Raw genomic sequence first — 12,148 nt, 5'->3', positions numbered from 1 at the left:
CTCCGATGGCCTTATTTCTATTCCTGGACCTGCAGCGATCAGGGCCTTTGCCCTGGTGGCCTCTGAACTCGGCCTGCGATGCTTTCTGCAGAGCAGTCTCTTTTTTGCTATTCAGATTTCACTGTAAGTATCATCTCCCTGGAAAAGAATTCCCTCGATTAAACTCAAGGAGCCTTCCCAGTCGTTCCATCAGTTCCCCTTGTCTTAATTCCCTGAGTATCACCGTCTTATATGTTTTTTTATGTATCTTTGATTATTTAGGGCCTTTTTCCTGCTCTGGAAATAAAAGCACCATGAAATCTGGAAATTTGCCTTGTCTTACCACTACAGCTCCATTGCCCAGCACTGTGTGTGGTGTATAACAGACACTTGTTAAATATTAGTTAAATGAATTTGTTAAAATAATAACTGTTAATATCATTATCATATCAAAGAAGTCTGCTTTGGAGTGATATTTATTCTAATTTTAGTATCTATTCCCTTCCACTGCTTTTTTATTTTTTTACTGGCACTAATCACTATATGCCATTTTATTATGTATTTATTCATTAGTTATCTCTTCAGCTAAAATCTAAGCTTTTTTTGTCTCTTTGGTTTACTTTAATATCCCTAGCACCTGAAAGAGGTCCTAGCACATAGAAGCAACTCAAATTATTGTTGAATGAAGTCGGCAGTCATATCATGAATCATATCATGGTTCTTCCCTTCCTTCGTCTTCTCTAAAAAATGCACAAGTAGCTTGCTGCTTTGCTATTTGCCATTGAGTGTCTTCTTGACCATGTTATTGTCTGTTTCTGCCACCCTGGCATGCCCAGGTGTTCTTATTTGATTAAAGCAGAGGTGTTCAATCTGTTTGAAATATTCTCTTTTTGCCTTGTCCCTTCTTTAGCAGTAATTTGTAGGCTTTGGCTGTCCTCTATTCAACTCTTCCGTTCTTATTCCAATTTCACTCTTCAAAGTCCCAAATCTGGAGACAGCCGTTAATGCCACGACTGTCTGGCTATCCCCACCCACCTGGAGACACTCAGAAGAGAGAAACAAGTGAGAGGAGAGCTTGGCAACAGCCCAGATTCACTCAACTTCAGGAGCCGCAAAGCAGTCACCACAACATGCAACGCGCTCCAGGTGCAATGGATTAACTCTCACCCAGAATTCCTGGCCACCTCAGATAAACTTACTCTTATGTGGTATCACACCAATCGCAAGCCTGTTGCAGGTAGGGCACTATGCTTGTCTCTATGGGAACTGCGAAATCAAAGCACATACAGATTCTACCTCTAACAGTTTATCGTTCTGAAGAAAGGCAAACTTCTACAAAAATGATGCTGATAAGATGTCCTTCCACACCTGTCCAGACCTCATGGTACTCCTCATGCACACTGGCAGTTTACCTAGTATCATCCATGCGAACTCTATAAAGCAGCCCCTCCTCTGTCAGCCACTCTACAGTTTGAACTCTTGCTCCTAGAGATTAAATAAATATGAGGTCAATACATTTAAGTTAAGTTAGGTTATGCCTAGTGTATCTCAAAGTGTGGTCCCCATACCATTTATATTAAAACTACCTGGGGTATGTTAGACCCACTGAATCAGAATCCCAAAGACGAGCCTCGAGAGTCACATTTTTTTTTTTTTTAGATCTACATTTAAAACACTCTCCATGTGATTCTTCTAGATACTAATGTTTAGGAATCAATGGACTAAGATTTATGTAGAATGCAACAGTATTTCTGTACACGGTAATAAGTCCTTGCATATGTTGCTATAGCATTATGACAGCCTTTCAAACTGCTGGTCAGCAACCCCACATCTGTCTCTCTAGCAGCCCTTGCAATATGGGTACTTTCTACTATCTTTGCCCCCTTTAACAATATGGCATGAAAAAAATGCTGGCAACCACTAATTTCAGCCCTTAGCAAATGGGTCCCCAATATCAAGTTGGCTTTCTGAAGACAAGAAAAAGATCATGTATGTATGTGTGTGTGTGTGTGTGTGTATTAAACAAACCAATACGACCACCGTTAATCATAATTCTCATTCATCATAACTTGAGGCTACCACCGCCTAATATAGAGGCCATTACTCAGAACATATTGACTTAGTATCCCTAGGAATAGAAACCTAGTATCTGTATATTTTTTTATGCCTACAGCACCTGGTATTCCTAGGTGGTCACCCATCCAAGTACTAACCAGACCTAATCCTGCTTAGCTTCCAAAATCGGGCGTGTTCAGCATGGCATGGCCATAGACTAGTATCTGTATTTTTTCAAAAAAACATTTCAGTTGCTTCCGAGCAGTTGACACAACACTGATCCACAGACCCACAATGGGAACCAGCGATCCAATGTAAGGTCTGGGACAAATTAGTATCCAGCTCCAAATGATGAAAGCACCGCCATAGTCTTGTACACTTCAATACAAGCTTAATCACTTACCCATGCATATGAATAATGGCAGCGATGTATTCTAAACCTACGAATAACTATAACTGCATTATTCCCTCTTACACGATATTTAGTCCTCTAAGCTGGCTTTTCAAAGGACACCCCAGGAATATCGCAAATGAACTCATCATGCTTAATATATCATCACATTAGCCAGCCTCCAGGCAGGTCCCCAGTGGTTCTTGCTTCTTGGTATTCACGTCCTGGTGTAGTCCTCTCCCACAGTGAAGACTGCTGAACCGTGTAGTCAATGTAGGGCATTGAGGAAATGACAAAAGTGTGACCTGCAAGGCTAAGTATTAAAGACACTGCCATTTCTGCCTTTGCTTCTTTAGCTCACTTGCTATGGGGAGGTAGCTGCCATGTCATCGGGACACTAATGCAGCCCTCTGGAGAAGGCTACAAGGTAAGAAGAGGTCTTCTGCCAACAGCCAGCAGCAACGTGCCATTCATCTATGTGTGCCGTCTGGAAGTGGATCCTCTAGCTCCAGTCGAGCCTTCAGATAATCACAGCTCTGGCCGATGTCTTGACTGCTACCTTAGGAAACACTGAGCCCAATCCACCCAGCTTAGCTACTCATGAATTCCTGATCCACAGAGGCTGTGTGAGATGTCTAAAGCCACTGCATCTTGTGGTAGTTTGCTATGCAGCAATAAATAGCTCATATACCCCGTTTAACCCAAGATGGCATCAGAGCCCAAAACTCAGGACTCTCAGTTGCCGTAACTGAGCAAGCATGCCAGGCAAAATTACTTTGTTCCTTTCTCCTTCAATTTACTCTATTAAAAGGAAGTTTCACAATAGAGAGGTTTTTCTTTTAAAGGGCCTTAGTAACAGCCCTACTGTATCAAACAGGATTGGTTTTAAATGAACATCCTTGTACTTCGCTACCTGCCAGGGGAGTTGTGAAGCTTAATTAATTACAGATCTTTGGATGAAAGAAGCACTGAGCACTGAGAATTATCAAACAGGACTAGGAAAAATGAAAAGGAAAAAAAAAAAGACGTTTTCTCTATTTGCTTGCTAAATCCATTTCACCTAAGATTTAGCTAAGGCTGAGTCACCTATTGTTTAGAGAATATTTAATTTTTGCTGAGTGCAGAGTGGAAAGAAGCCGGCACGGCAGTAGGACAGGGAGCCCCTGTCCTTTAGCTTAAAATAGGCTTCTTTCCCAAAATAAGCCCCAGCATCTCTTTTAGGGGACAGCATGGGCATTTGTATCATCTGAGCTTTCAAGGAGAAACCGTGAGATGAGATGCACATGTGATCCAAGCCTCATCTAGCAGAATTATCTCCACTTGCAACCAGAGGCTTCCTAAACTATGAGCCAGACAACGCCATGGGCGTTAATGTCTTCCCTAGGCAAATCGATTTTAAGTGCAGGAAATACATTTTGGGGGTTCTTTTAAATGTTCTAATGATGATGGTCCTGCCAGAGGAAGCCCAGGGCAGCAGAAGTGATTCTCCATAGAAGAATGAGGTGGTGCTTGGTAGAGGTCGGATAATACAGTGGAAAAATCCCTAGTGCTTGAAGCCAAACTCCAAGAGTTCAAATCTTGGTTCCTCCACTCACTAAACAAGTGACCTTGATTGAATAAGTGAATTAACTGACCCTAAACTTCCTCACAGCAAAAATGCAGCTGCAAGTCATATTGATTGGGCTAGTGAGCCCTCCCTGCAGGTCTCCAAATCACAAAGGCAGTGCCCAAGGAAGAAGAAAAACTAGTTTGCTGGCCCTTAATGCTGGGGGTTTCCATCAATGAGGAGTCTTGTCCATCCTCCCCAGCCTCAAGAAGTCACGTCAGGCCCGGGGCTGCTCCTCACTCGCCACAGTTCTTTGTGGCTTTCTTTTCTGATGTATTTCTTTGCCTACAAATCTCCGGAATTCCAGCCCAGAAAGGCCTAGGCCCCATCTTTCCACCCACTTCCTTTTCTATGGGGCTTCTCAGCAGGCACTTGAGAACTGGGTTTTCCCCTCACAAAAGTAGTAAAACCAGGAATGTAAGTTTGGCTTCTTAGGTTGCTCAGGTCTTCCCAGGTTTTCTGTGTGATACAGTCTAGATGACCTGAATCCTGCTCAGTGTTTGGGGCCTAACTCCTACCTAACAATGAGTGGCTCCTTTGCATTGCTTCACCCCTCTGTGCATACATTTACCTTATAGTACTTCATAGGGAGGGATGGCAGGTCCAGGGAATCACACAGGTATTCCTAGACTATTATAATCATGCCTGGATAGTATAACTATCTACATTACCTGACTGTTGTAATAATCAAAATGAATAGGGATGAAAAGGCTTGTAAACATTAAAGCGTGCTACCCAGGTTAATTATTATAGTCACAGAAGGATCAATACCAACTCAGACCTAAAGCAAAAGGGCCTACTCCATGAGAGAGAGAGAGAGAGAGAGAGAGAGAGAGAGAGAGAGAGAGAGAGAGAGAGAGAGAGAGATGGTGGGCGCAGGGTCTACACACCTTCAGTCACAATGGTTTAGATCAAGAAAAGGTCTGTCAGACCAGAGTACAGACGGTGACCCCAGGACCTTGATCAATCTTGTTGACTCCATTAGACCTAATCCTGCTGACAGTCATCGCTATGTGACTTGGAGCTTCCTCAGAACCCAGAGATATAACTGTATTTCTTGTTGACTGTGTTAAATGCATAGGAGATAAGAGGAAGAGGGAAGAAAGGGGAAAAACGAAGACACTTAGGTAGCGCAGACCACTTTTGTTTTAATAGGTAGCGTGAGCTCTCTCAGCAAGCTTGTTGACTTTTATTATGTGGGTTTCAAAGGACCTCAAGGACACTCACTCCACTCACAGCAATGCCATGAGCCTTCCCAAAGAACCACTCTACCTTGTGTCACAAAAAAGACACTGACCAGGGAGACGGCTTCAGCATAACAGAAGTGAGAACAAGTCTAAGTTGCGCAGACCTAGTACAGGTTAGGAAGGACAGACGAGTCCTGCTCTAGGATTAAGTCCTAAGATCAATTCTAGTCCTGTTTCTGTCATCAGGTACCTAACTGATTTGGGGCAAGTAGCTGCCAGGAGTCTTGGATTTTTTATCCATGAAAAGGGGGTGTTAAGACCTGCCTGGTCTAGCCACTCCAGGACCGGTGCGAGGATCACGTGTAGAAGGATTTGGCAGACTATGAAGTGCTTCGAGGTGTAAAATGTCCCTGGACACTGCCATAGGGGACACTAGCCATTTCCACACACGGGCTTCTGAATTTCCTCTCCCTCTCTGCTTCTCACCTGCCCCAGAATTTATCTCCTGAACTCATTGAGCCTCTTTTTCCTTTTACTTCTGCTCATACCTTAGGTGTGCTGATCGTACACAATAAAATCCCTGTATGTCGACCAGCCCCACTGATAGTTAAAACGGAAGTAAAATGGTTGTTCCTAGTGTAGAACATCTTTGGAAACTCTTTAAGGAAGGGTCTATGTCTTGATTTCAAATGAGGTTTGAGGAGCAAAGTTTCTCCCACCAAAAACAAACAGACTTGTCTGATTTCTCCCCTAAGCAGAATATTGAGGTAATAACTTTAGCAATAACAACTACATATATAAGAATTCCCCTTGAAACATGAAAATTGCAGATGCTTGAGCCTTATTCTCAGAGATCTTGGGTGAGACTCAGAAATGTTCCCTTCTCACAAACTCTCCCCCACCCTAAGGTGATTCCAACACCCACTTTGAAGAACCCTGAACTCGAAGACATTGTCAGTGGCATACCTAACAGGAGTCGACTCGTATTATGCAATTAAAAATTTCCCCAAAATAGATGAGGCTTACAGAGTCCAAATATAAACTAGAGGAAAGTCAGAGAGGCAGCCAAAACCCCCAAATGAGTAAAGCTCTGCCAAGAATGATTTATGAACATGAAAAAAAAAAAAGAAAGAAAGAAAACTTAAGTATCTGCTGTCGACTCAGTGACTGCCTATAGACAGATAATTGGTCTACAAATATTTGAGATATTAACAAAAAGAAGGTCTGGGAATTATCTAAGATGTGACAAGGTCAAAGATTAGAGGAATGGGATGAACTCAAGAAACAGCTTTTTTTTTTGGTTTGCAATCAAGGAAAATATATACTGAGGTCTAAGACATTATGAATTGACCTCAAAAAAAGAAAATGATGGAAGCTGCATTGTCTGGGTGTTACTAGAGGGAAAACTAAATTTGAATGAGAGGGCAGGGGCATCAGATGGCATCATGACATTTGACATTCCAGACCTTTTCAGGGAGGGCTCTCCACATCTCTCCTGGAAACGGGATTAACCCTGAGAAGCCCTTGTGCTTCAGGCACCAGGTGTTGATCCAGGTTGGGTCCCTAAAGTTTCTGGTCTCGTCCTCTGACTGCTCCTGTCCCCTTGCCCTGGCTGGCACCCAGCAATTTCATGCTAATTCTGAGCCTGCCCAGAGCTTACAGAGACTCTGTCACAGTGCCCCTTTGCCATGGCTTGCAACCTGAAAACATTGATTATGCACAGTGAAAATTAACTATCTAGGTCAGTGGTTCTCAAGTGTAGCTGCACATTAAATTTACCCTGAAAGCCATTTTGTTTTTCAAATACAGTTAGTTGCCTAGTCCTCATCCCACATCAATTAAACAGACCCTCTGGTAGTGCAGCTCAGGCATCGGCATTTGGTATAAGGTCTCCAGGTGACTGTAATGTACGGGCAGAACGCTGATCCAGATAACGGTTCCTACTTTGGATGTACATCAGAATTTCCCAGGAATATATTTAAAAACAACAACAACAACACTGGACCTAGTTCCAAGAAATTTAAACTTAATTGGTCTGGGATGAAACTCAATTCTCAATATTTTTTTTTAAAGCTGCTTAGGTATTTTTTAATGTGCCACCAGATGGGGAAGGGCTCCCCTTATGGGAAGAGCTCCAGTAAGTCAAACTCAATTTATTATTTCCCTCCACCTTTGACCTTCTGCTGTTCTCGTGTCCCCAGTATGAACCTTGCTTTTCCTACTGAATGTCTTATTTCAATCAGCAGCTTCAGCGTCTTCTCAGTCACCCAGGCTAGGGGTCCCTGGAGTCATCTTTGAATCTACCCTCTTCCTCATTCCCACACCGAGTACTGGCAGAACATGTCACAGACCCATTCCCTCCTAAGGCAGTACCCCTCTCTCACAAAGAAGGTTAGTATAACTTCCTCATAGATCTCCATACCCCAACCTCCTATCTACTGGGATAGATTGATTATAAAAATAGCTCAAATTCTTCATACACCTATCTGTAACCACATCCTTTGAGTAGCAAGTTTGCAGTTCCTCTCACCTAGAAATAGGCTGTGGCGTTTATGTGCCCGACCTATCAATCTGACCAGGCGACTTGCTTCAGTCGATAGAGTGCAACAGAAATAAAGGCCGTGCATGTGTCTACTCTTTCTTGCTTCTCTGTGATTGCCAGAAGAATGTGTCTAGGTTACCATAAAAATGAGCCTAGGCTAACCTACCAGAAGATGAGAGACCACATGTAGCAAAACCCAGCCATTCGGCCAAGGCACCAAAGGGTGAGAGGGCCCAGCCAAGGTTTGTTTATCCCCTCAAACCAGATAAACAAGTCTCTCCAGCCAGCCCAGCCATTTATTATCTCATGGGAGATAATAAATGGCTGGCAGTTTTAAACCACTGGGTTTTGGGGTGGTTTGTTACACACTAATAGCTAACTGATGTACTTGCTGTATAAAAATCTTTAGCCATAATAAAACTACCATTAAAAGTAACGATAAGCTTTCTAGGAGAGATATACATATGTATTCTTACAAAGAGGAAGTATAGAACCATAGAAGGAGAATTGCATGTACTAAATAGTCATATCAATGATACTATTTTAAAAGTCATCAAGATGACCCCCTCGTAGTTGAGTACTACTATGCGGTTTCAGTGCTCACGCTTGCGTGTATGTTCATGACTGCACCGGTGCCAGTAATAGGATATTAACAGTCATGGGCCAGTGAGGAAAGAACAGAGGGGGACCCGATACACACCTCTGTGCACTACACAAACAGTACTTCCCGGGGGTCGGAGCAAGGAACAGTGAGGCGGAGAACGGAATGAATACACAGCACAGACAGAATGGAAAAGGTCAGACTTTAAATGACCTGGTCGAGGCAGATGGTGCCATATTCACACATCCGTGAAGACTGATTTTCATATAGATTACAAACTGGTCACATTAAACTAATATTGCTTTTTTGTAGTGTTGCTTATAATGTATAAACTTATTTTGGTTTTATACCCATAGTAGAGCATTAAACTTAATTTAAAACAAATTTTACTTTTGTAAACATTAAAGTAATGTCATCATAAAAATAATTTAATACAAATTGGGGTGGGGAGCAGTGCCAACATTTTGTAGCTTTAAAAAAGATCTACTCATCACTCATGGCTGAGAAACTCTGTATCAGTTTGTTTAATCCTCATGTTCACACTATAAAGCTGATTTCATAGCCCCCAAGTAACGGGAGAGGAAACGGATGATGAGAAAGGTTAAGTGCCGTACCCCTGGAAACTGGCAGAGCTGGGATTCTGACTCCAGGCTTGTCTGATTCCAAAGACTGCATCTTACTGTTATAGCTCAAGTCCACCTCTCTGTATAGACCTCTTCAAAGCTCCCTATAGCCCTTAAATTCGAATTCCTCAGCAAAGCAACCAGGATTCTCCACAAGCCATTAAACCACTTTGTCAGACTGGTTCCTTTCTGTATGTTTCAATCTACACTCTATCTCAACACCTTCAGGCAGCTCATCTCTCCCCACTCACTTCCACGACTATGTGCAGGAATGCTCTCCTCTGCCTGCAGAATTCCTATTCTGTCTCCATGGCACTTCTTGAATGCTACCTATGGCACCTTTTCTGATGTCCAGATCCCATTAACACTATATAAACTCTGGGGACCTGATTTTTCTCCATCTGACATACATTATGATGACTTGTTTAAAAGTATCTCTTCTATTGGGTTGAGAATCTACTCTTTGAGGGCAGTGACTATGTTACTTTTAATTTTCATGTAGATAATGGAGTAGGTTTTGCATAGTATAAAGACAACAGTTGCTCACTGTAGAAAGACAATATCAGGAAGTAGGTATTAAGAAGAGACTTGAAATCATTTCCATTTGGTGATATTTCTTCCCATATCTATCATCTTTTTAAAATCTTAAAAATTCATTGATCCAGTTTTATATTGTTTCCCTTTTTTCCGTTAGACTAGTAAACTATGAACATTTTGCAATGTTATTTAATATTTATCAAAAACTTGATTTTTAATGACTGTGATCTCATCATATGTGGATTTCATAATTTATTTGATGTTCGTCAATCTTTTAGACATCTAAACAATTTCCAGGGTATTATTACCCTACTTATAATACAATAATACAACATACTTGTATATAAATCTCTTCATAGAAAATTCTTAGAAACATAACTGAGGTATGCATTTTGTGTCTCTTCCTACCCAAAACTTATTCAATTGTTTTGCACACAATACTGTGAACACTTGCATATACTTTGCACATAGGCCCACGCCTGGCTCAAAAATAGGCATTCAATATTTGTTGAATGAATAAACAAATAAATGAATGAAAAAAGGAACAGTAGGAACTCGATCCAAACAAATTTTTAGAATCAACTATAAGACATGGAAAACTTAACCATATTTGGAGAACAGATATGAGTTTTACTATACCTTAATAATGGGTAAGTAGTAGTATGACTGATGGAGCTCTAGAAAGGAGTGACGATGGAAGGGAGCATTTAGGGATGTGGTTCTAAATCCCATCCAGTAAGGAGTCAACAGATGCTAAGTCTCATAAATCAAGAAAGTGTACTAGAATCCTGGTTACTGTAGAACAGAAGAAAAACAACCAGAAACATTTAAAAATTGTACCACACTAAAGAATGAGCCGCAGGGGAGGTAATTTTACTTTTGTGTTGCTTCTGTAAACATTTGGATGTTTTTACAATGTACAAAAAATGCTTTTATAAATTTTGTTTCTTTTTTATTTTTGCTTATATTTTAATTTTAAAAGTATTAAGAACAAAAACACAAATAACCTTTTACTTTTGAGAGAGATTGAGATTAAATCAGGCCTTTTTTTTGTTTACATCTTCAGATAATTCCTTTTGTAGGTATATATCAACAAGATCTGAATTGTCTTTCTTAAATGATTCTAAAATTACAAGACATACCCTCGTTTTTTCCCTTTTCATACCTACTACTTCCCAGTCACAAGTGTGCTTCAGCAAAAATTCTCCTTTTCAAATTAAAAAAATAATAATGCATAAATAAGCATCATAAAAAGAACAGGAAATAACAATGATAGTCAATCTCCATAGAAAAAGGTGAAGGAATATTTTGAAAAGGGGCAACATGGATATCTCTGTTTTATACAATGATTTATACAAAAATAATGTGCAAAGGCTGGCTGGAGGAGGCGAATGCCCTTTGGTTCTAAGGAAACGTATTCAGCAAAAATTTACTGAGTATCTGCTGCATCTACAAGAACCCCGATGATTATCAGGAAGGAAGAGAATCCAGTGACCCCTATCAGTCTATCACCCATATCCACGAGGCAGAAACGAGGCAACTTCCTGCGTTGCACCAGCATCCATCTGTGACTTTAATGTAATGTGTTAGAGTATATTGAGTGCCTATGATGTGTCCACCACCATGGAAGAAACGGAGAGAAAAATTTATTGAGTATCTACTGTGTCACAAACATAAATGATAATCATTACACATGTATGTATATGTGTTGGTTGTTGCTTTAAAAATAGCAGAAAAGACAATTCTAGCAGTAGCCCATAATTCTTCCATTTTTAGACCTTCATTCTTACAGGAGGATGAGGTAGGCCACAGGAACGATTTTTCAAAGCCTTGGGAAAATGGCTTCTATGTTCAAGGCACCATACCAACTCCATTTCTGTCACTGAGGTAGGGGACATCCTTATTCTTTTTGTTTTCCCTCTTTAATTCCCTCCCACCACCACCTCCACCCCTGACCCATGGATGTTGCCGGTTCCCCTTAAGAACTAGATCTCTGAAGGCGGGGCGGCTCCTCACACATGCTCTCAGCGTGCACCTGGGGCCTGGAACACCCAGCTCACCTGGGGCCCTGGCGCACCAAGGATATGGCGCGTGAACCTGGGGAGAGAACCCAAGACCTTCTGCGTGTAAAGCAGACATGTTAACTACTACACTAAGGAGCCACCCCCTAGATTATTCTTAAATTACTAAAAAACTACATCCGCAGACTTACATGAAAGATGATAACAAGACCCTGGGATGTGTTGGAAATGCTATACATTGACCCTTCAGTGGGGAAGGTCCAAAAAAAAAAAACTGTTGTTGTTGTTGTTGTTGTTATTTTTAACCATGTTCCAAACCAACAGTTGGGAAGTAGGCAGAGTAGGTAGAGAGGGTGAACAGTACAGAGCCAGCTTCAGGATAGATTACTAGGGGCAAGTAGATGTCATTCAAAGGGTGGAAGAAAAACTATTTGGTTCAGTCATATAGGACCCTAAAGTCAAATGTACTCACAGCCCAAGACTTTTTACATCTTACCGTTTAGACAGTAAGATGAACTTGTTCCAAGAGGTGAATAAAAAGTCAGCCTCTGACTACTCAAAAACAGAAGAAAGGGGCAAGAAAAATAGATAAATAGTTAGATAGAT

General features: G+C 41.2%; 1 protein-coding gene and 1 pseudogene across 28 annotated transcripts in view; both read right to left on the bottom strand.

The window, feature by feature from the left end:
• The window catches only part of NRXN3 (neurexin 3), a 1,418,420-nt gene that overhangs the window by 1,150,295 nt on the left and 255,977 nt on the right, over positions 1-12,148 (bottom strand). The gene's annotated exons all lie outside the window — the stretch shown is intronic.
• LOC118600807 lies at positions 2,144-2,252 on the bottom strand (annotated as a pseudogene).

The sequence above is a fragment of the Rousettus aegyptiacus genome, unplaced genomic scaffold, assembly GCF_014176215.1.
Source record: "Rousettus aegyptiacus isolate mRouAeg1 unplaced genomic scaffold, mRouAeg1.p scaffold_m13_p_3, whole genome shotgun sequence".
In the NCBI taxonomy this organism is placed as follows: domain Eukaryota; kingdom Metazoa; phylum Chordata; class Mammalia; order Chiroptera; family Pteropodidae; genus Rousettus; species Rousettus aegyptiacus.
The sequence above is the reverse complement of the archived record's forward strand: the minus strand, read 5'-3'. Positions and strand labels throughout refer to the sequence as shown.